Genomic DNA, 24,642 nt, shown 5'->3' on the forward strand with positions numbered 1-24,642 from the left:
TATAGCTTCTAAACTATTCTCATTTGCTCAGCATGACCTGGTAATGTAGGATCGGGTTGGTCTACTGAGATGACAACTGCCTCTCAATATGAAATACGACCATCCTTTTCCTTTCCTCTCCTTCTGACTTACTGTGATTTGTGGCTTCGGGCCTGGTGGAGGCAATAAGACCGTGGCTTCTTTACGTACTAGGCAATTGATTTAGCAATCATTTTCATTAAGACCAGTGGAAATAAGACAAAGAAAAAGGGAGAAGATAGTGTATGACAGCTGAACCTCTTTGGTTGCGCAGGGCAACAGTCAGATAATGGATGACGAGGCCTCTTGGAGCCAGCCGTTCCATTAGGTTTTGTTAATGCGGTCAGAGGAGGCTGGCGTGGCTCATCCGCCTTCATATCCACTTTCAGAGACACTCACTCACGCTGGCCGGTGGATTCGACCCATCTCTCTCTCTCTCTCTCTCTCTCTCTCTCTCGTCGTCCTGCTTTCTGCTGTTAACTTCCTTTTATGTCTTACAGTTTATCTCCGTGTTCCTCATTTCTTTTCCTGATTGTCTTCTCTGTCCTCGTCTCTCGGGCTTTATTTCTCTCCTTTTCCTCCATGATTCTTGGGAGGTTTTGAGCAGATTCACTTCGAGTTGCTGTTTTTGATTAGCTGGTGGTTTTTCATACCGTATCAACACAGACGTTGCACAAGAATAAAGGGCACACATTGTCTCTGAATCTCTGCAGAGGGATTTGTGGACGATTCACACTTTTGCAATGCTGAATTCTTAGAAACGTATTTTTAATAGTGTGTGTTCCTCCGATGCCATTACATGCATGTCACCACAACATGTGTAGCAAACTGGGAACTCTGTGCTTGCGAAAGAGGTGCACGTGTCAGCAGTGTGTGAACTGTACATTTAGTGGGTGGTACAGACAGAAATTCATGAATGAACCCCTGGGTGTGCCGTTGTGTATGTGGCAATGACTTTGTGCATGATGCTGGGAATGTACAGTAAGCATTTCGGGAGAGGATATTGTCTAATGCTTTCCTGTCTCTCTTTATTTCTGTGTGTTATTTGCTCTGCTGCTCACCTCAGCTGTTAACTATGAATAGCGTGGCCCCTGCAGGTCTCTCCTTTCAGCTTCTGTTATTTTTCACAGGGTTTAAATGTTATGTTAATACATCACAGGTCGCTCTACCTCCACCTTTGCACCTCCTCATGCTGTTATGTGGCTTGGTGACTTTAACCCTCATTTGTGCTGTATGTTATTGATTATATTGCTGCTATGGCCTTTACACACATGAAGTTCTAGTCACTTTGCCACTGTTCCTCTCTGACACCTTATGTTCTCGTTGCTGGGGGTGGTTTGTGTGCCTTAAATAGCACCAGCATAAAACTGCAAAGAATGTGGGAATTCCATGAGCTGCCCTAAATAATATGGTTCAGACTTCAGAGATATAATCAAGCCCAGTTCAGTTTCTTGTCTTGTGTTTACCTTAGTGACAAATTATTCAATACTTTCCTTTGTCCTTCCAGAAGTGTTGCTCACACCTTACATCAACACTACCTCTGACCTTCCCCTCGTCATTCCTTCACCGCCTCATTGCATCCACACAAGCGACCCTGACATTGCCTAGACAGAGTAGGCCTTGCGTTTCTCGCCTGTACCTCCCTGTCATGTTTTTACCCGCCCGACTGGTGCATCACAATGGCCGCCTGTGCCTGCCCGGCTCACTCTGACCTTCTCCCTCACCCAGGAACAATCACTCTCACTCCCCCAGCTGAGCGGAAAGCCGCCACTCTGCCAGCCTAATAAATACAAAAACAAATTGCAGCAGGTTCGAAGTATGTGGCGTGGGCTGTAGCTGTTAATGTAATGAACTTGGCTTCATGGAAATACGAGGCAATTAAACTCCCACAGTGCCTCCTCTGGCGCAGACAGACGGACTGAAGGGAGGGGGTGTTAGAGACCCTGAAAGGAGAGAGAGAAGGAGATAGAACAGGGAGCTGAAAGAGAGAGAGAGAGAGGGAGAAAAATGGGGGGTTGACAAAGAGAATAGAGCCATTTAGCAGGCCCACAGGAGTAGGAAGCGTGCTGACTGTGATTGAGCTTAAACACCAATTAGTCATGAGGCGGCCTCGTCCAGAGGTCACTGTCCGACCATCGCTCACCCTCCTGCTGTTTGTTTTGGTTGCTTTCCAGCCTGATTGGCCTGATTGCTGACTGATTGCCAGCCAGGTTTAGGTTGTTTAGAAGGAAAGAGAGACACGTTTAGTATGTTCTTGTATTTAGAGCTAAAAATTATTATTACAGCTTCTCCTAGCAAACAGTTAAGAGGAAAAAACTCTACTATACTGTTTAAATCTATTCATAAAACCCACAGTTGAATTCAATAATTTCTATAGGCATTGTGGGACATGTAGGCTGACAGCTGGAAAGACAGAAAGAAAAACATGTGATTCATTTAATGATTTGTTTAAACATATGACTCAAAGTGAATCAGCACATAAAGTCTCGGAACTTGTTTTTGACCAAGACTACAGCACCAATTCAGCCTGCAGGCCTTGGTTTCTCTCAGAAGAACTCGAATCAAGAGCCAGAATCAAACATGAGATGTTGATCTGCGCCAATCAGGAAGACCTGATCCCCTGGCTTTCGCCACATCTGGTTTGTAATTGACCGTGCTGCTGTGAGGATGACGCAGACGACCGAGCAAGCTGTTGGGAGCTTTGTTGCCTTCCATCCAGCCTGCCAGTGGAAGTTCACAGGGGAAGTCCGATATCTGCCAGCATGGTTGTTCCAGCGCTGCGTCTGCGTCCTGAGCCACACTCCCTGACGTATTCTGTATCGGTCTCTCTTTTCCTTGTGGCTTCATTGTCTGTTATGAATATAAATATCAGCTGGCCTTTGCCACATGCACGAGACTGAGGGAGCAAGGAGGAGGGGGGGAAATGATTGAAATTCTAGTGAACCTTCAGGAAGTAATCTGGACCAGAGCACACAGGAGAGAGGGAATGGTTTCCGTCTGCTTCTGTTTGCACTTGCCCTGAGATTTGTGTGAAAGGAGAGTTTCTCGCCACATGGCCCACACTCTTTGTCTGTAGATATCACTGTACTGACCCACAGCGCTTCGATGGAGCTGCTTACATGATATCAGCGCAGGGGCATTAACCCGATCTTTCCACACTAACACAGAACATCTGTGCTGCTGAACCTCACAAAGCCCACTGACCACCTCAGTGAGAAGCCGTATTCATGATCGCACAGAGGCTCGTTGGTTGGAAGGAGTTTGAAGTCTGCTGGCTTTGAAGCTACCAGGAAGCCCTCCTCTCACTCAGCACAGATAACACCCCAGCCTTAGCCAAAAACTCACATCCATCTGTTTGGTGGACACAGGAAATGAAGAAAACATGATGAAATGAGTGTGGAAAGCAAAGAGCATGAAGTTCAAACTGTTGAAACCAGCAGTGATCTGGCGCGTGAGCGTGGGTTGGGATGACATTATTTCTTTTATAAATAACCGGGGAGCATCTACAGTATACGAAAGTTTGCTGGCGCGTTACGGTGAGAGAACTGAAAAATGTTTCAGTTCAGTGACTGTAAAATTAATCAATAAGTTCTGCTATCAGTTCAAAAACAGTTAAGGTTTTACAGGAATCCACAAATATTAAAAACTTAGATTACATTTAACGTGACTTTTCTGTTTGGATTTTACTAAAAATATGCATTCATGTGTTTAATATGATGCAGATACATGTGGTTTGTGGTTTGTATGACTCATGTGTGGAAATGTGCCCAACTAGCTGAAAAAAACACTGAACTAGAGGAGATTTGGAGCTACTCAACAAATACTGTACAATAAATAAATATAGCAAGCAAACAATGACATCTAAATAATGAACTGCTTTTATTAAAATATAACAAAATCCACAATTAAAGCACTAACATACATATGCAGTAAAGTTATCTTAGTATTTTCTTCTGTTTAAAGTTTTCAGATGCTTTGACTTAATGTCCACATTATGTCTTTTTAGTGGGTTATGAAATTATTTTAAGCTTCATCATTAGGACAATTTTGCAGTCTGTGAGTTCAAAGTGTCGCCCACAGATAATAATCTCATTCACACTGCACTTCATCATTACTACATAATAACACATCAGCAGAAATGACTCTTTGTTACTGTAACAGTCGTCCTGCTTCAGCAGGCACGATTTGTATTTTAAAGAGTGATGCAGGCTGATGGTGACGCTCCCCTCTTCTTATGGCTGAGTCCCAGATGAGGATGTGTTAAGGACCTGACAGGAGGCGATTCATCATTCCTCGCAGGTCATCCATCACCAGCGGCAGGACGAGGAGCAGTGCGGGTATGACTGAGAGCACAGGAGAGTCTGGGGAGCACTCTGCTCTGAGGGCCCCATTGGGTGCTCAGTCCAACATGTGCTTCTGAGAGCTTCCTGTAGTGAAGTGCAGTGATTAGTTCAATCTGTCCAAAGTCCATGTGTTGAAGTGATAGATTAAGAAAAACAGAAACCAGGCAAAGGTTACAGGATATCTATTAATGTCATCCGGAGTGAGAGAATCCAAAGTGTGTGAAATGAATCACACAGTTAAATTTTACCAGACTCAGTTTACTGGATTGTGATTTCATCTGGTTCTTTGACTGTCTGATTTAACTGGGTTTTGATGAAAAGAAAAGACGTTTTGTGTACGGAGAGGATTTTCTGTTTTTGAAAGAGATTAGCCGCAAGGAGAAGTTTTTGAGGTGTCATATTGTATCGGCCTAGAAATTAAATTTTTACATTTATGTTTCTCTAAAAGCAGAACGTTCGGTGGAAACTCAGTGATGTACACGAAATACGTACAATACAAAGTACACTGAAGTAAATGTGCTCGTGTCTGCATCTTATTTTGCAGTGCTTCAGCAAATTTGCACTAAATTTGCCGGTTTTTAAATGTAGCAGCTACAAAAGCATTTGCCTTCAATTGTAGTTTATAAAGGAGGTTAACATCCACCGGTTTCATAGCATTAATGTAAGTGGGTGGGCATCAGGTGAATTCAGTGTTTGGACTAAAAATACCAACACACAAGATTTTAAAAAGCTAAACTTCACTAACGTATGTCCTACCGTGTATGTTTACTGTACATGTCCACAGCGCATATGTATTTATTTTTTTTCTATCTGTATACGCATTGCGTATACATCCCTCTGCCACAGACATGGACAGAGGAGTGTGTTCTGTCTGTTCCTGTGATGCTCGGCGGCAGTGTGCCATCCAGATGTGGGGACAGAGGACAGAAGAGTTCAGTTAGTCTCTCTGGATTTTCTCCCCTGAGCCGCTCGCACAGACAGGACTGTTGGGAAGAGCCACAGGATTGACACGTGCTTATCTTTACTTGCCCTACCTCTCCACTTTATTCCTCTCCTCCAGTCTAATCCCACTTCCACTGTCTGCTACTTTCCTCCTTCTTCTATTGCACCATCCTCGATCTTTGTTCTCTTGAATTCCCAGTTGCACCTGATTTTTGATATTGGAAATTGTTTTCATATAATGGTCTGCTGTCTCAAATGAAAGGGAAACGTTTCTCCTGGCTGTCTCTGTTCCTTTCCTTCAGTCCAATTTCATGTGCTGTTCTTCAATAACTCATGTTTGCGTCACAGTAGGAACAGTAATGATATAATTAATAACATTCACAATAATGGTTCACAGCCGTAGCTGACTGAGACACTGGAACGTAACAGTCATGGTTAACGTTATTAACGCCTGAGTTTCTTCTGCTATGACAAATATCAGTTGCTCACTGAATTAAACAGAAGATGGGCTCATAAAATAATAAACAGGTGTGAAATCCATCGCATTAGACAGAGACAGGAAGTGGCCGTATTGAAAGTGAACACACAGAGAGTGTGTGTCCTTTCTTATACTGTAAGATTCCTGAGATTTAGGGACATGTAGGTCTATTTTCACTCAAGAGTCAACTACTGTGGGATGTCTTTATGTGTTTGTTGGCTTCACTTTACTCATTATATCTGACTAACAGTTGAGGGCGGCTGCAGAGAGGGTGTTCACACAGCCTCTGAAGTTATTGATGCATTATTGACGTGCAGTATGAATGTACTACAGCAGCTACGCCACCAGTCCGTTTTAGCTTTCCACTGCCAGGCTTCAAGTGCTCATGAGTAACAGAATGAATCACAAACTCTCACTTGCGCTGGTGATCTGTGCAACTGCATTCACACACTATCTGGGGTTTGCAAAGACTTGTGAGTGATCTAAATGTTATATTTAGACATGAAAACAGAAATTACTAATGTAGGAAAACTCTTTTCTTCTGTGGCCATGCTACTGCTCTGTGTGAAGAGGTGAGCACTGGTTCAGCCTGGAAACAGGATGTGGGCAGGAGAACTGCCATGGAGACTCTGGAGCTTATTTGCATAAGTTATGTGTGTGTGTATGTTTGTACAAGAGTTTATTTTGCAGCTGGGTGTCCACCTGTGTGTGTGTGTCTGTGTTATTGTCAAATTGTGCAAATCTTTAGTCCATGCTTCTGTTCAGTGGAATGCTTGCATATAACAAGCATGTGTGTGTGTGTGTGTGTGTGTGTGTGTGTGTGTGTGTGTGTGTGTGTGTGTGTGTGTGTGTGTGTGTGTGTGTGTGTGTGTGTGTGTGTGTGTGTGTGTGTGAATAAATGCCTTCCCTCCCCCCATTTCTTGCGTAGGCTTCTTTTCCCAGCACAGCACCATGCATGGCATCCCTGCTGGCAGTGTCTTCAGCCCACCCTGGAAAAGTCAAAGACAGGCAGCCAGGCTGTCTGTCTCGCTCAGTCTGTCATCACCCTCACCTCTCCATCTTTCCGCTCTGGCAGAGAGTGTGGTTCAATATAAAAACAAAATAAAAAAAACGCTCAGGAGAGGAGCCACACACAGCAAAAATATTTACCATAAAAGTGATTAAATCTTTCAATGAGCAGGCGTGTTAGTTTTAGTGGAAACACACTTTTAGCAATGATTGATAATGAAAGTAAAAAATACTTACACAGACCTGAGTCATCGTTGAGTCAGTTTGAACCTGATTCTTGACTTAGACTCTAAAACAGTTTTTCAAGCCTCTCTATTAGATTTTTTATCAGGCAAATATGTGAAGTATGTTGATATTTATAAACACTGATGACACATCTTTGACAGGGAAATGATGACATCAAAAATCTAACATTTAGAGGGTCTTTTTATTGAGTCTCCAGTAAAAATATGATGGCATTTAATTCAAGGCACACATTAAACATGAAAAATAAATGACGGCGCAATGTTCTTAATATACAGTAATGCTGGTTTATAGGAAAATGTTAATACACAGGTTTTTTCTTTCTGAAAACAAGGCGGCACATGTGTCTCTAACTTCAGCTTGTGTAACAAAGTGAAGATAATTGCACGCAGTCCAACCACACTATTTGGTATTTTAGTGAATGTGAGGTTTTAATCGCTGAAAGTTAGGGTATGATCCCCGTCCATCACCCTGTCTCTTTGCTTTATTCTGGGTCAGGCTGCTGGAAAGTCTGAGCGCTTCAGACTAGTTAAAACAAACAAATACATGAGTAATGCAGACAACCATCAGCACCTTGGCTGGAGTAATGAGCACCCATTGCTGCTTTGAACGAATGCTTGTTTTGTGCTGAGACAGCTTCACCTAAATGATCTATGATTAAAGTTGTCACGCCACGTCTGTCTTCTTCCTGTGAAACTGTTCTTTCACAAGCGCTGATTAATTTTCTGCAGTGTTCAGAGTGGATGGTAATTTCTTGCAGTCGGGTTTTAGTTTTTTCCGGGGTTTGTGATATCCATTTATGGGATTTCAGAGGAGGTGAATTGAATGTGATGCATTAAAAAAATACTTTGACTAGTTTTTCCAAGACGATTGTTTCAACATTACAGCCCACAGAACAAGCCGTATCCGTCCTTACAGCTTTTCCAGCTGTCTTGTGCTGTGCACAGTAAAGACTGCTGCTGTGGAGAGAAATCAACCGAGCCAATACGAAATCTGCAGGATCTCGGGATTAAGGTGGGGACGTCATCTTCCTGTGCCAGTGGCAGAAAACTTAGAACAAACCTCTGCACATGACAGTGCTGTAGTGGTTAAAATACTCCCCTGTGAAATGAGACAACCCTTTAAGACTCTTTATGCGTCATCACTGTTTGACTGTGGTTATTGGCTTTTTTAAGAAAGACCAAACTTACATGAATGTGTTTCTTGTCCATCTCTCTCCACAGCTGTGATTTAAAAAGCATTCTGGGTAATTCCTCATAACAAATCGTTTTGTGTCTGTCTCAAATCATACACCCTTATTAATCCAATGTTACTGTGATATAGAATAATAAATAATGTTGTTTTAAGCACCACAAATCAAATTCTGGCCTAATGAACTCTGTTACATAGACACTGTTAGTGGTAAGTGAGAATTTAGTAGTTTGGCTATCACATGCAGGTAATTTGTTTAGGAGAAGTTGGTGCCGGAGTCCTTTGCTGTTAGCTCAGAATCAGAGAAAACCACGCTTGGAGAAAGACACTGAAGTCTAATTTTGTGCTGTGAAATGATAGATCGCACTGATAAAGTAGCTCTGAGTTATGAGACAGACAGTCGGCTCCAAGAACATTGCAGGGGCTGCAGTTCTCGTCCACCAAACTGCTTTTGCAAGATATTATCTCACTTCAAAGAGAACACACTAGTTTAATTAATGAATGTTATGTCTGGACATGTAATACTCTTTGAAATACAGCCTAATCTTTGCTGCTGCCCTCTAATCATTTTAGATTTAGAGCAGGGAACTGCTGGAGTCAACGGAAGCCATGTTTCTACCTCAGAGGGACATCGTTAGGATAGGTTCACATATTCTGCTGCTAAATTCAGCTTTTTAACAAAGTGGATTCATTTCAACCAATGTGATTTTTGAAGTGAGCATGAGGGTTCAGCATTTTTAAGAAAGGACAGAAAAGCTGTTTTGGACACGTGACTTAGCCTACGGGATGCTCTCTCTCCGCTGGGCCTGCTGTCACTCTACAGTGTCAGACTTAAAGGCCAAATCCAAAACTGCTGCATTGCGCCTGCTGATGAAACGCTGTCACCCCTCCACCGGCTCTGTTGACAGAGTGATTTTCTGAGATGAAAATATTGATATTTGGGCTTTGGAGACAAGAGCGGATATGACTGTAATTTGCAAAAAATAAACTTTGGTTGACAGCTGATCTGTTTGGACTCCCATAACAACACTTTTGCTAATGCAATAATCACCATGTCCAGCCAAGTAGCTATTACAGAGCCCAGGAGGTGCCATGTTGGAGAAAACAAAAACAAAACAGTGCACACAGATTACTAAACAGGGATTGTTTCATTTGCATTTTCAACTTATTGTCTTTCTCTCGTTCTCTTGCAGCTCCAACAAAGCCACGAAACTGAGCTTGAAAGCATCTGTCTCACGCCACTAACAAAAGGCAACTGACTGAGAATCAGACTGAGATTGTTAAATTGTCAATGTAGTCATCTGTGCACATGATTTTGTTTTTTTTTGTTTTTTGCTTCCCCATGGCACACTCCCAGGCTCCGAAACCCAGAGTAGTAATTGAGCATTACTTTAAAAGCCTCGGAGCAGTGTGGAAGCCACTGCTACATCAGAGTGTAGAGAAACAAACATTTACAACGCCAGTAAATGTTACCTTACATTAGCCCAGCAAACCGGTCCGTGGTGAATAATACACTTCACTACAATTCAACAGTGCTGTTTCTTTGTCTTTCTGTCTACACACATGGTGAAGATAATAATCTCCTGCCTCAGATATGCAGATTTAATCGGAACTATTTTAAACCATGTTTTAAAAATGATTTTTTTAAGTTATTTAAAACTGTTTCCCGCCTTTAAAGCAAGAGATTTTAAAACGGTGCCAGCTCTGACATCACATGTTGTGCATGGAAAAGCCAAACCCACTGCTGCAAAGACAGTTTCTGTTGCTGGAGTTTACAGAAGGATAATGAGCAATAACTGTGCTTTAAATACTAAACTACACTTTTATTGATGTATAATAAACAACCTCATCCATTAACGCACATTTTTCTGATACAGTGATGTATTTGTGATAATATGCATCTTAATATCTTGTAATATGTAGAAACTGGTTAAATGCATTTTCTGCCCGTTGTTGTTTCATTGATTCTACTGTACTGCAGTGGCACAGTAGACCATTAGTTCAGTAATAGCAGGTAAATCACAAAGCAAGCAGAGAAACACAATCAATGTCTCTCAGCCTCCAGAAATATGATCCTGCACCTGGACTCCTACAAAGTACCCCCGCACCTCCAATCCCGAGCTACTGGAAGGTGCAAGAGCAAAAGAAGAGACAGTGTCTCTTTAAGGGATAACTCAGAGGGAAGAAGAAAAGCTGCAAAGAAGGAAGAAGAGGTGTGTATGTGTACGTGTACATGTCAAACTGAAAGACACTTGGGAGAGAGAGAGAGAGAGAGGAAAGAGAGATAAGGAGAAAGAGTCGAAGAGGGAGAGACACAACATTGCATTAGGCACTAAGAGCCATTCCTCGCTTGCTAAAGGCTAATGCAATTGCCACAATAAGAGTGTCTCAGTGGAGGCTGTAAAATAAACTACAGAGGGGAATGAAAGAAGAGAGGCAAGGAGGGAGGGAAGAATGGAGGGAGGGCTAAAGAGAGGAGGGAGGAAGGAGAACTGGCAGCTCTGCCTCCTGGCTCTCGTATGGACAGTGGATCTCTTGGGACAACTAGTTAAAAGTCTCTCTCTGTCTCTACTGTTACTCCTGGCCGTGTGTGAGTGGCTGAGTGGCTCGGTGCTCTGCTGGGTCTCCAGAGTGATTTATCAGGTTTGCTGGGAGGAGAGACAGAGGCAGAGAGGGGGAGACAACTCCGGTAGCAGGCGAGCAGCAGTTACTAGCCAGCTGGCTGGGTGTGTTAACTCCACATCTGACCTCTATGGGAACAGAGCAGCCTCCACTCTTCTCCTCTCCTTCTGGCAGACTGTGGGAACAAGGGTGGACGGATCTGAGTTTTGACTCCTCTCTCTCTCTCTCTCTTTCTCTCTGCTTCTCGCTGGACTGTCGAGCTCAGGGAGCCGGCCCTGGATAACGCGGGACATGACAGGACAGGCTCTGAGGATTGCTCTGTCGACTGATTCTTGGATCTGAACTGGCACATTTGGCACAGCCAGGCAGCCGTCTAGTCAGTTATCAGGCAGTCAGATGTTTAATTAGTCAGCCAGTAAATCAGTCAGGGTCATCCTCAAAGGGTCAACTCTTCCACTTTATTCATCTCCTCCTGTGAACTCTGACATGACTCAGATTTACTAAGGAGCACAAGCGGACCTGTGGGCATGGTGAGTGGCAAACACCCCTTCTTGTCTCTCACATGCTTTTTCACACACATGTTTTTTCCCCCTTCGACTCCTCTCTCTTCACTTGGGTGTAGCTTTCCATTTCCTAATTGTATTAGTCTTGCTCTGTTGTTCCTCTCCTTATTTTCCATCTCTTTCTCTTCTAGCAGTTGACTTGTCAGGAAAAATAAAAACAAGACACGAGATTTGATCAAAGCAGCAGCGTGATCTCGGAGTATCAGCAGTTGTCATATTCTTGCTTTGATCTTTTGATGATAACACTTGGGAAGACAGTGCGTCTGTTTGTATGACCAACAAGTATATGGCTTACAGCCATCGCTGGCTCATCTGAGATATTCTGCATGGGTGGTCAAATGTTGTTTTTCATGAGGGTTGAATAAAAAGCAAAGCTTTTTTAGAGAGTTACAGAATATTTAACAATTAATAAATCAATAAAAAATCCCATAAACATTGGTAAAACTTTAATTTGATTTTAATCTGTGTGAACAAAAAACAGCTTTTCACACGCACACACACACACTCACCTGCATTCGTTTTGACTGTTGTACCAGCACTTTTTTTTCAGCAAACTCCTGACTGTGAGGGGTTTTTGCAGAACGTAACATAGTCTCACCCCTGTTTGGAAAAGGGAGTTCGATTTGACGAACACTTTGTGGACAAATAGTTGAAATAGTTGACTGTGCTCCAACTCACTGAGTTGTTCCCATGCGTTAATGTTTAATACACTAAATGATAAATAAGGGAATAATGTTAATGCAAGTGATATTGTGGCATTAGTCAAAAAAAGAATTCACACCCAGTTCTGCAGCTCTACACATCCCTCACACTGCTTTTGCGTCTATTTGCACAGTTTTCACAGCACAAAAGGCAGATGATACGAACTGTTCTCATAAAATGATGGAAGCAGTTTAGCATATACGTTGATAACAACCCAGCCTATATATTTTATTTACGCGACCGTACGCTAAAGCAGAGTACATGGGAAATGTGGCGTACTCAGGCTGCTTGGTGTCTGCTTACAGAAGTGAATTAATACCAACACATCAGCCACAACAAACTGATAAACTCACGCCATGTTGATGCTGTGTTTCTGTTTATCTTTCCGCCCTCTACTGGTCAAATAACACTTGATTCAGCTTTAAATCTGAGCTCTATTTCGGAACAGGACAAACACTGCACGCTCATTATCTGTGGAAAATGCCGACATGGGCGTTGTCTCAAGCGCAGCAAACAGATGTTTGATATTTGGGTTTCGGCTGCTAATTTTGCTGTCATCGATGGAGTTTATGTGAGTCCAAGCCTCTGAGTGCGGGCCTGTGTGTGAGAGGCGCACCTGCGTGCAGCCACATGGCCCGCTCCTCTCTCATGGTCAGGCTGCACTTTGTGCGCTCGCTGGCTCCCTTCAGATCAACTGCAGAGTGTTTAAGTGCACAAGACAGCATGGTTTGCCTCAGCTCTTTTAGACCGGCCATGTGTCTACCACAGAGAATTTCTGTCTGAGCTGGGGCAATTAGAGCACACATCCAAAGCCATCGTAGCCAAGAACCAAATGAAGGAGCCTTTGATAGGCCCGACTGATGCATATTTACTTTTTACGACCTACCAAGTAGTAAACAGCTTGCCTTGTTGGCGCTGGAGCAATACTTTAAATACAGCCCTGTTCACACACAAACATAGAAGAAACTCACACACACATAAAAAGCACAAACATAAATAGACAAAGACTTTTGAAGAAATATAATGGAAAAAGTACATTATTCTATTTCTCCTACGTCCAGTTTGCAGACACTGTTTAGCTTCATCTGTTTGTCAGTCACTGATTTCATTATCAGCTCTGTTGGGTCGTTGGCAGTTTTTTGTTTTGTTTTTTTGTTTTTTTTTTTGTTTTTTTTTTACTAGGCTGCAGACACAGCAGCAGCAGTAGGCTCCAATTGAAGCCATGTGTGGTGGAAAAACAGGCCTCAGTTTGTGGAGAGATCGCATGCTTGGAGTGGGAGGGAGCCTGCCGGTTACAGAGGTCACAATCCGAACACACCAACTCCTCTTGGCCTTCTCACACGCCATGCTGACGGATGCATCTCAATAGTCAGTCAGGAATCCCTCCTAGACCTCCTCCACTCCCTCGTCACCTTCATATGAATAACTTGGAAGGTGTATCTCCAGCCTGTGCTGCAGACACCACCTGCTATTTTTAAGTGTATTATTTTACAACTTCTATGTGACTCACTTAAGAATAATGAAGATCAAATAAAGGCGACAGCGAAGGACTGTTAGCGGGCTTTTGTTCTTGTTAGTGGAGTCTAAAACTGCAGGAATGCTGTGTTCTGGGTGTGCCACAAATGAAAAAGCGGTTCGCTTAGTTGAGTCTGGTATGAGACTTTATTGGAGTTAGCTCTACCAATAGCAACGCTGACACATCCAAGTGTCCTCAGATGAACCCAGTAGACTGACGTTGTTGTGTCTGAGTGTCTTTCCTCCACCCCTATGTCGCTCGAGCACACTCCCACACATGTATACTGTGTGTGTCATCTCTATCATCTCTTGTACGTCTCCTCCGCCTATATTTACTCTCTTTTGTGCATCACTTTCGGGGTTTTTTCACCCTTGTGCTACACCTCCGTCAGCTCTTCTCAGGTTGTTGTGGAGAGTCTATCCCTTCTGGTCAAAGTGTTATCAGCGTGGCCACAGCTATTAGCTAATAGCTGAGATAGCTGCTGCTCTCAGATTCAGAGATAGGCCTGTGCCAGGCTTTAATGCAGCCGTGCCATTTCCTCCCATGCATTATAATCAATCGTATTCTTCCCAGAGCACAGAGCCAGATCTTTTTGCTTTTATTTCTCCATTGTTCCTGTTACAGATGAACAAGCGACACCATTAATGATAACACTCAATAAGAATTAGTGTTGAAAGAGTTTTGATGTGAAATTCCAAATGTGTTTAGTTCCATGTGTCTTATTCTGTTTCGTTTCATTGGAAATGTTGGCCGTGATTGAGTTTGCATGAAATTACACCCCTGTCAAATTGAATTAACACAAAGTGGATTATTGTTAATGGGACATGTGAAGTTCCTGCTTGATGGTTGCTCTATTCATCAGTCTCATGTGAGGGTTGGTATATATGAAGACTGGGTGATCTAATGAGCAGTGTAATGAAGCCCAGACCCGCCCAACACTGGTAATTACTTTTAATGCTCATTGGGTTTTTAGTTACCTACAGAGGTGTGGTTGGTGAGACCGGCGTCTTGTGTAATGTCTCTAATCAGCCATGTTTATTGGTGGGAACTATTGTATACAATATTTATGGGGTATTGTCAAAGTGTTATCACTTTTGGCCTGTTCCTTAATGCATTACTAAGTGACACAAATAGTATTATGGAGAATGGACCCATAAATTGTTTCAGTACCTTCGAAGACTATGTGTTTAAAAGCACTTCATGTGTCATTAGAGCAGTAAGAGAGTGGAACACCCTGATAGTGTGGCACACATAAACAAAGACTTTTCTAATGCTATTAGGAAGGATATTGCTCTCTCTCCCATATTTCTTCCTCCAGCTCTTGTTTCTCCTTCTCCCTCTCTCAACGCTGCCTGTGTTTTGTGAGAGCAGGGTGACAAATCACAGTGGCACTGATGTGTGAGATGCAGGGTGACGTCAGAGGTGTGCAGCTGGGTTCAGATGTGAATCTTATGCCTGTGGTTACCACCATATATATCACATCTCCTATGTAAACATTGCAGGAGTAGAATTACATGTGAAGCTGCTTTTCAGCAAATGGTGTGTGGTTGTTGCCATCTTTGAAAGAAAAGGGGAGAGGCTGTCACAGCAGCACAAAGATCATTTACAGATTTTTATCTGGACAAACATTTTGGGCACCGCATGCCACTTGTGTTATTTCTGACTCTCCGTCGGCCTTTTGTCCAACAAGCAGTTCCTCCCGGCTGCGTGAATGAGGTCAGTTTGTTCGGCTGAGGGTGCAAACCTTGCGCTTTCTAAATGTAGTGACTTGTTCACCCATTCATCCTCATGTACAATAAGATGATCCACCAGACTGTAAATTATGTTCAGTTGGGCACAAACACGAAACATTATTCTTTCACAAACCACAGACAAATGACAATGAGAATTAAGTTTAGTTGCTAAGGACGTGAGAATTATGTCAAGCTGACCACTGTCGTGATGCTTTTTTTTTTATTTCACAAATTCTTTTCCATTCTGCAGTGGATTATTTGATTACTGCACAGCTGACAGAAGGTTAATCTGCAACTATTTTCATAATAAAGAAATTGTTTGATTTACTTTTCAGGTAAAAAATGCCAAATTTCTGCTGGTTCCATATTTTCAAATTTAAAACTAGTAAAGACTTTTTACTATTTGATATTGTAAACACCCCGAATACATTTCATAAAGTTCAGTAAATTCTGAATAGAAAAGTTTTTACACCTCTAATCTACTGCATATTTCATGTTTCACATCAGTTCTGTTTTTCTAGAGATATTTTCTTTTGGATTTCTTACCCCCGTTGAGAGACAGGTTATGTTATCGTAGCCACATCCAGCCTCTGTGTGTCTGCCACTCTGCAAAGTCCTGCAATTAATTTTATCCTAACAATACTGTTACCAGTCAGTTATTTCCCATATCACACCTTCACACCCTGCAAACAAACACTGACTCACATACATGTCAAATGGCACGGCCACTCCCTTTTGATTCACGTTTGACTTTCACACACCGCACACACACAACTCATGCATGAAAATGAACAATGCGCACACCACTGTGGACACAAACACACACACAGGCAAGTCCTCATTCCACTTTTCTACAACTGTTCAGTGAAGCACAACTTTACGTTCCACATCTCACAACCTAGACAAACATATTTATTCATGATTCCTCCGCAGGGAGGGGCGGGCTGTTAACACTGCATGACAGGATAGACATATTTCTGTGTCTGGAAGGATTCTGCACGGCTGCTTTGGTTTTTAGAACATGTGATGTGGCTCTGCACATAAACACATCTTTCCTTTATAAAATAACGCACACAGGCCACCGCTATACTGTGAAACAAGCCATTATAATGTTTTTACCTGCAAGTGCAGACAAGAGAACAATGACTTGAAAAGTAATTATCAAGACTTCAAAATGCACTGATGATAGTTTTGGCATAGCTTTCAGTCGGGATCTCCTGCAGCCTTGATTATAGTTGGATCTCTACAGTGCTTCACGTTTCTCAGTTGGCAAGTCATTACTGCACAGTGTAAGAGAATTGAAGTTGAATTGAAGCATTTAGTTACAAACATACACAGCTGATGATTAAAGAAATAGGAATAGAATGGATATTGCTGGAATTACAGCTATTTTGTAATTTTGTATGGATTAAATAAAAAAAGGATGATTTTTGAGGAGCTGAAAAGTTTTTTTTTTTAAAACTGAAAACAAAACAAAAACAGTTTGGGATTGTTGTGGTGGGATCTGCCTGAATATGGTTCTCCAGTAATTCCGACTCTCATATTAACTCTCAAATTAAAGCAGAGGAGATGCTGACAATGTATGAAAAGCAACCAGGGAGAGATTGTTGAGACTCAGCCTAATCTCCTCCTCACTGCTCAACAATCCTGTCATTATTCCTTCCCCACCAGGGTGGGCCGGGAATTTTCCCAGCAGAGCAGCATAAACAACAACAACAAAAGGTAATAGCACATTGTGACGTTGTAACTTTTCTCGAAGGAAGTTGTAAAAAGAGCTGGAGTTTTTTTTTTTTCTCCTGCTCTCCTTGTGAACCCACCCAGCAATGTCACACCATCCAACAGTGGGAAAACAAATCAAACTATCCTCTCTGACCTGAAAGTCTCATGTTCAATGGGAGACAGAGGAAAAACTCAACCAAGTACATTAGCCGTGGTTTGCTTATTATTTGCAAAAACAAGACACAGATCGGCTTCTGGTGCCTTTTCTCCTCGGCTGACATTTTACAATGGGAGTATTGACCTCCGGGAGAACCAGACAGTTTGCTTTGCCCACGCCATTTCAAACAAACAGTGCTTTCTTTTTACCCCCGAGTTGCTTTAAACAAACTGACCAGGTAGCTGGCTCTGCATGTTCCATCTAGACTCCCACATCTGCTGCATCTTGCTGATCTGTGCAGCAACAAAAGTCTGCAGAGTCATTCCTCACCTCCTATAAATTTAATACATTTTCTTACAGAGATAAGTTATATCATCTTTCATCCCAGGGCTACACACGCGGTTTGAAGTGCATCATATATTATCATCAGATCAGTTCAAGTTCTAATGTAAAGGTTTTGCTTGGATTCCCGACGGAGTAATGTATCCTACATCTTTTTTTCCCCTTCTTTCAGGTCACAGGTGCTAGACAGCCGCTGCGGAAGAAAGCATCTGGAGTGCAGGAGGATGTTGGAGACGATACAGAGGGCAGGGAAGGGCAGAGCAGCGAAGAAGTGATCCAGCCTCTGTCCTGGCTGTGGTGGGGAGGGTTCCTGGCACCGTGATTTGATGAACAAAGAGAAACAAAAATCACATTGCCAGGGATTTCCACTCCTTCACAGCTCAGCAGGTGACCCAGCTGCATTGTTATATTTCCACTGAGAGATGTTTTTGTGTATTTGTCTTCGCTGTTCAGTTTTTTTCAACATCCAGACATGGGATGTTGCTATGGTGTCAAACAAATAAATATTGGAGAGGTTAGATGGACATTGTGATCTACTCTTCTAATAGACCTGCAGGAGTTTAATGTGGAATCAGTCACACGGAAAACTGAAAAAGTGCATGTGTCTCATTTAAATACTGTCTAGATGCATTCAAGGCTGCAGTTAAACGTGCAGCTGTCTGAAATTCAAACTGTCTCCACTATTCTCCCCTTTCAAATCAGCCAGGAAGTAGACCTTAATGCATATGAAAGCCATACAGCTTTACATGATAGAACAAATTTTTGGAGCCAGCTCATGTTTCAGTGCTTGGATTTTAGCTTTATAAACACGGAGATGATTCTGATGTTTAAAATGAAAGCTAGGATCTTCCACTGGCAACACACTCTGAAACACAATACGTATGAGTTCCACTGAAGGCAAAGCAAACCTTAACATCATAAGCATTGCAGACTTTGAAACTTTACCACTGAGTAGTCACGTAAAGGTCTGTGTGAGTCTCTGTTCCCTCAAAAGCCAGCCACCCACTTGCTAAAGGCACAGAGCTTAGCTAATTGGTGAGCATTGATCCCTGCTATGTGTTGTTCACAGTGGCTAAGTTCAGTGCCTGAGGTGAAATAATTGATTCGACGGAGGGGATTTGTTCCAGTGAATGGAAAGAACTTGATGATCTCGGATATGAAGAAAGGCGGAGGGAGGAGGAGAAGAGTGATGAGAGATTAGGTTGAGAAGGAGGGAGGGAGGCCGGGAGACTACGACCCGAGGTCCTGTGAGGAGTTAAATGTGCTTCTGTGGCCCAAATATAGGTCTTGATTGTGCAATACAGTCCTGACTTGAGACAAGCTTCATTTTTTTTTTATTGTGTGTGCCTGCAGCCACAATCTTATCTTACCTTTTTTCATCTGGCAAGAATCATCATGCATGCCAAATATGTTTGAAAGTGTTTCAGTGAGACAGTTTGACCTGGGTTTTATGTGGACTTTAAAAGAGCCAGAGGTTGTATTGAGATTTTAGGAATGTGGTGCTTAATGTCAGACCCGTCTGGGCATGCTCAGTTCGTGTCCAACTGAGTTAACTGAGAACTGGTGTGTCAGTGTTTTGGTGCCACATGGCAGCCTGTGCTTGTGTGGTGGTGAGGAAACCAGTATAAATATAACTGAGTGACTGGGAGATTCTCTTTATAATGGTAACCCTTATAACATGGGGATGTATAGATTTTTAAAACCAAAGAAAAAAGATTAAATTCACCTCATTTCAGTTTATATGTACTGTGTGGTGTGGAGTCACCATTTTACCTAACCTTAACCTAACGTCATGAAGCTGGAGTAGCCAGAGAAAACCAGTGCAAGCAAAGAGAGAGCATGCAAACTGCACGCAGAAACGCACCTGACCGACCAGTGGATTCAAACCCAGGTCCTTCTTACTCTGAGTCGACCGAGCTAACCAAGACACCAACGTATCACCAAAAATACACAGAACTATACAGAAAAATTCAAGCACTAGGTAACAGTGGAGTGGAAAACCCCTCTTAACCTGAAGAAACCCCCAGCAGAATCATGCTCACGGTGGTCGACCATCTGCGAAAAAAGGAGCAACAACAAGCAGCAGTAAAAAACTGGGCAGGTTGGTATCGGCCAATAAATATGAGTAAATGGTGAGGAATGGATTAAACGTTTTTTTTTCATTCTAGTTTGTTTTCAGCATAGTGGTAACACAGAGACAACAGCAGTTTCATTTGGCAGCATATCTCTAACCAATTGTTGCAAAAATGACCAAGAACTGTTGAATTTTGTCTTGAAAAACTTGACACGACGTGTTATTGCTTTCACTGTTATTGCACTGTTACCCTGCTTTGTTAAACAATGTCTGGGCTGTGCCCTCCCGTGCCTACTGAACTGGTATCAGTGTTTTACCTAAAAACTGGCTCAGTTCAGCAGGAACAGAAGTGGAGCCCTCTTACCTCAAACCATATCTGTGCCGTGTCACCCCACCAGCATCCGCTGAGCATGCAGCAAGACGGCCGAGCCTGTCTCTAACATTTTGGTTGCTGAGTTCAGTTGCTGACCACACCTACCTTAGATCCACATGGGATGTTTGACATGAGTCACTGGCCGAGAGGAAGATCAAACCCGAGTCTTCTAACCTGTCAGACAACGGTACTGAAGCCTGAAGTGTGGGCAGGGCAGAGCAGTTTAAGTTTAATGACTGACCCTTTCTTTGCAAACACATGAATGTTTCATGAGCAGTTTTACCATTTTTGCTTGATAGCTATGCCCTGGCGTCCTGAGCATTGTGTGAATACTGTTACATACTGATGCAGTCGATCTTGTTTGCTCAGCCTTCATGTTTATTTCAGCATTTTTTCCCCCCGACAGTGCTGCAAACATGTCTCTCACTCTCCGCCTATGTCTCTCTCTCTCTCTCTCTCTCTCTCTCTTTCTGACTCTCTCTTTTCAGTCTTTCTGCGCTGTCAAAGGCCAGACTGAGACTGGAGTTCATTGTGAGGTAATCCCAGTGAAATGTCTGCTATGCCTGTGTAATTGATGTCACCCAACAGCCCCCATTATCAGTGATAGGGAATGTGTACAATGCTGCTTCCTCCCCACTCTCCAGATAACTCACAGCCACCAAAGGAAAAGTGCTTCATCTTGAAGATTTCTTAGCCACAGGAAGGTGGAAGCTCATTAGCAAGCCTGATGAATCTGCTCTTATCCAGCAACTCCACTGATTGTGGTTGGCAGCATAAAATTGTGTTTCTGTAACTTTGAATTTCTGCGGATAAATGTTCCATGCAAACGTCGAGGAGATTGCCCACAGGGAGGATAGAGATTGTTTTTTTCATCATGTCAGCGCCGTGCTATTGTCTTCAGGGCATTGTTCTAGCCAGGTGGTACCACTGACAAGTTAGCTATGATTTGTGTAAGCATTTAATCTAACCTTTGGAAGCATGAAGTACATTATTCTAAATGTCAGTAAGTTTCTAACTACTCTCAACCATGATTTATTTTGATGTTACAGGTGCAACCACAGTTTCATTTCATTATCAGTCCAGCCATGATTTAATGTAATAAAGTTTAAATGAGCCCTAGAAAGAATTGTAGCAATGTTTTTCATTCAGTATAATAACACAACATCATTTATCCCTAAGAGGCAAACATGCTGCAGCAGGAAAGAGCAGGTGGAGGCAAAGACAGGAAAGGTAATTAAAACACCTAAGGTAGAGAAACAAAGGATTGAAATGAAGATACGCGACAGCATCTCTGTGGTGCTGAGAAATGATGAACATAAATATTTCATTCTGATAATTGCTATATTGATGCTCTTTCGAGTTGCTGTGTATTTACCATTGAGGTTGAAAGCTGCCACAAGGAAAACTGAGGTCAGTTTGGGGGTTTTATGAACCTGGAGGGAGTTTATTGTTTTGTTGAGTCAGGTCTTTTTGCCAGCCCAAATAATGAAAGAAATTACTGAATCAACTTTATTAAAAAAGGACCTTAGTAGAAAAATTATGTAGAGCCAAATTAAAATAAAATACATCTCAAGGCACTTTAGTATGTAACAATATAACAACATAACTATATACAATTATGGTGCCCACATTACCCATAATACAACACAAGTTCCAGCAGGTAAGTCATGCTTGAGGTCTAAAGCTGCTAAGTTGGGGATACAGAGGTCTGGTTATCTCACTTCTTTGTAATGTTGCATCCCCACATTGTTTCACTTTTTAAACCTGTAGTCCTCACATCAAGCATCAGTGCTTCACAAAATGTTTATAACTGATTTTAATGTATAAAACCAGTTGCGTTCGCTTTTAGTGATGAAAGGTTTGTTTATGGTTCAGGTCCTGCTAAATAACCAATTAAAATCCACTGGCTTGAAAATAAAGCAGGTCATACTGTTTACAGTATGTGCAGACAATGCACCTGACCAGTTAACCAAAGAAGCTCCCAGCAGACCTCAAAGGTTCAAAGGTTCATCTTACTATTTGACTTATACTTATTACATGCGGTTGCTGACTACATGTTTCATACCCTGAAATCAAAAACAAGACAATACACAGATTCACACAGCCAGAAACGGGTAACCAGATCACAGCCTCCACTTCTCCTTTTAGTCTCCATTGCGATGTCAAGCTCCCTTTCATCTTCCAGCCTCAAAGGCTGACCAGATTTCATGATGTGGCTGCTTTACTGAGCCTGAGCTGCATTCGTTGCCCCCTCTACCCTTCAATCAGCATCCATGCGGTTCTGGCCCATAGCTGTGAGCTTGACTGCGTAATTTGGTTTGGAGCTGAGCAGGAACATCTGTTCTACAAAGCTTCAGCCCCTTCAGTTCCTCGGGCCTCATGGAAAACAAAAACAAAAAAACAGTGCCAGCGGTGGGGCCACTAGTGCGGCACAGGACCTCGAAACCTGAGTCACGACTTTGAGAGCAAACCCTCTCAAGAAAAATTTCATCAATGAAAGAAGGAGATTGAAAGGTCTTTGAAATGCATCGTTCAAATGTGCAAAATCATCCAGGATTCAAAGCTCGAGTGGCAGCGATTGAAAGCGGGCTTTATTAATTTCATGTGTACAGTAGGAGGCTTAAAACTTTCAGACAATGTTTCATTCACTCAGCTCACATGGAATCGATTTATTTTGTGAATACACAGTATGTGCAGTTATGATATTAAATATTTGTAGTGTTCTGTCATTGTGTTTGACTTCCTTTAAAAACATCATAAAAGCGACACTGAGTTGTTGAATGCTTATGTGCATCACTGGGGTATGAAGAATTTGATTTATAAAAGGTTTCCAAAAACATTGGACTGTATTTATTTTCAACAAACAGGGAAGTAAATCATCATTTAAAGAAATAGTTTGTTGTGACCATGTTTGCATACTGACTCACAGAGCGTCCTGCATGGCTGTAGAATCTCACCTCTGTTGGTGAAACAGCCCCTTTAGAAGAAAACCTCACTTTGGTAAACTTTTGGAAACCAAAGCCGAATCATCACCCTTGGAACATCTTTCACAACACAATTAGTTAAGTGGTCACGGTGCTCAGCCAAAGCACAGCAAGAATGAGAGAGAGGATTAAGAAAAGAGAGAAAACATGCTCACATACATACTCAAGGTCGAGTGCAAAGTCACTGCACATGGCTGACATCCAGGCCTCAGGAGAAAACCTGTGTTTTCATTCGTAATTGTCTCCTACATGCGCTATGAAGGAGGGAGGAAAAAGCACTGTGGTTGCTTGTGGCAATGTTTTATCATGTTGGAACATGCTATTTATTATTCTATTATTATAATTTTTTTAACAACAAAATTCGTGTTGACAGTGTGTCTGTCTTCTACCTGTTGTTCTTTGCAGCCACTTTCACACTATCTACAATCTGATAGGGAGGAAACAGCTGGGCCCAGAGGTGGTGTAGATATACTTTCTCCACATGTACCCAAACTGGTATCGGAGTAAATCTCCTGAGAACACGCTCTTCTGTTTACCTCTGAGCTGTTCTTCTGTTAAGACACTGAGAAGAAGTGCAGAATGAGAACAACATGCGGGTGCATTCCCTGCTGCTCTGTTCTGTCGTGTTACATTTAGGTTGCTCTAGTTCAGGTTCAATAAGTTCAGAGACCCATCATTGGCGTGTGTTTAACTATAGATGCGTGCATACATTTAAAGTTGTCTTATCTGCAGCTGTCTTTCTGTTCCTTTCTTATCCTTGTTTGCCAATGTGTAGTGGACGTTCCCCAAAGGAAAATGGCAAAGACACTGATTGATCGAGTAAAACTAAAACACTGGATATTTGCACAGTCGTTACTGATGTCTGAACGTTTAAGCCAAATGAACAAGACTGCTTCTTGGACAGTTTTGTCCTGGGAGAGAGCCTGTTGGGTTAATGAAGATCGAGTTTCCTGATGTCGCCAGTTCATGAATTCATCCTCTGTGTGACTGAGAAAGACCCGTTAATGACTGACTGATCTGTGAGGGTGCACAGATCGCAAACACGCACATACTCTTTCTGCATAAAGCAGTAGGATTGCATGCTGTATGGTTAGGTTAAAAATCACTGCACCTTGCATGTTTGTTCAGTAGCTCATACACACATGGACTTGTTCTTTTGTATATGCATGGGTTAGGATTAGGGTTAGTAGAGCCATAGACAATATGTCAATATGTAAGATATGTCTTTGTAGCTAATCCTAGAAACTCGGCAGTTCATCGGTCAGCGGCTAGATTTAACATTTTTAAAAAGTATTAATTATTATTAATTTGTTAAAATGTGAGAAAACATCAGATTAGTGTTAGTACTTTTTTTTATTTCAAAGCTTTCACACAGCATATTATTTTCTGCTATTTGTTTGTTAAATACGTGCTATATACACACAACGATCAATAAAAACACAAGGTTCTCCTAATGCATGCATGAAAGGGTTCATAATATTCACCAATATTCCCGTTCATCCTTCTTTTTTCTGTAAGTGTTAGTACCAAGCTGTCACTCAATCTTTTACAGTTTTCCTTTCCCATGTGACCTGCACATATGCATGAACCTGCCAGCATGACAGGAATGATAATCTTTCCCCCACTGAATACAA

At 42.2% G+C, this 24,642-nt stretch overlaps 1 long non-coding RNA gene across 1 annotated transcript; it reads left to right on the plus strand.

The window, feature by feature from the left end:
- Positions 1–10,675: 10,675 nt before the first annotated feature.
- On the plus strand, positions 10,676–21,135 carry LOC113151659. Its single transcript, XR_003297797.1, has 3 exons — positions 10,676–11,375; positions 17,750–17,964; positions 20,513–21,135. It is a non-coding gene; the product is annotated as an uncharacterized LOC113151659 (long non-coding RNA).
- The last annotated feature ends 3,507 nt before the right edge of the window (positions 21,136–24,642 follow it).

The sequence above is a fragment of the Anabas testudineus genome, chromosome 4 (assembly GCF_900324465.2).
Source record: "Anabas testudineus chromosome 4, fAnaTes1.2, whole genome shotgun sequence".
Taxonomy (NCBI): Eukaryota; Metazoa; Chordata; class Actinopteri; order Anabantiformes; family Anabantidae; genus Anabas; species Anabas testudineus.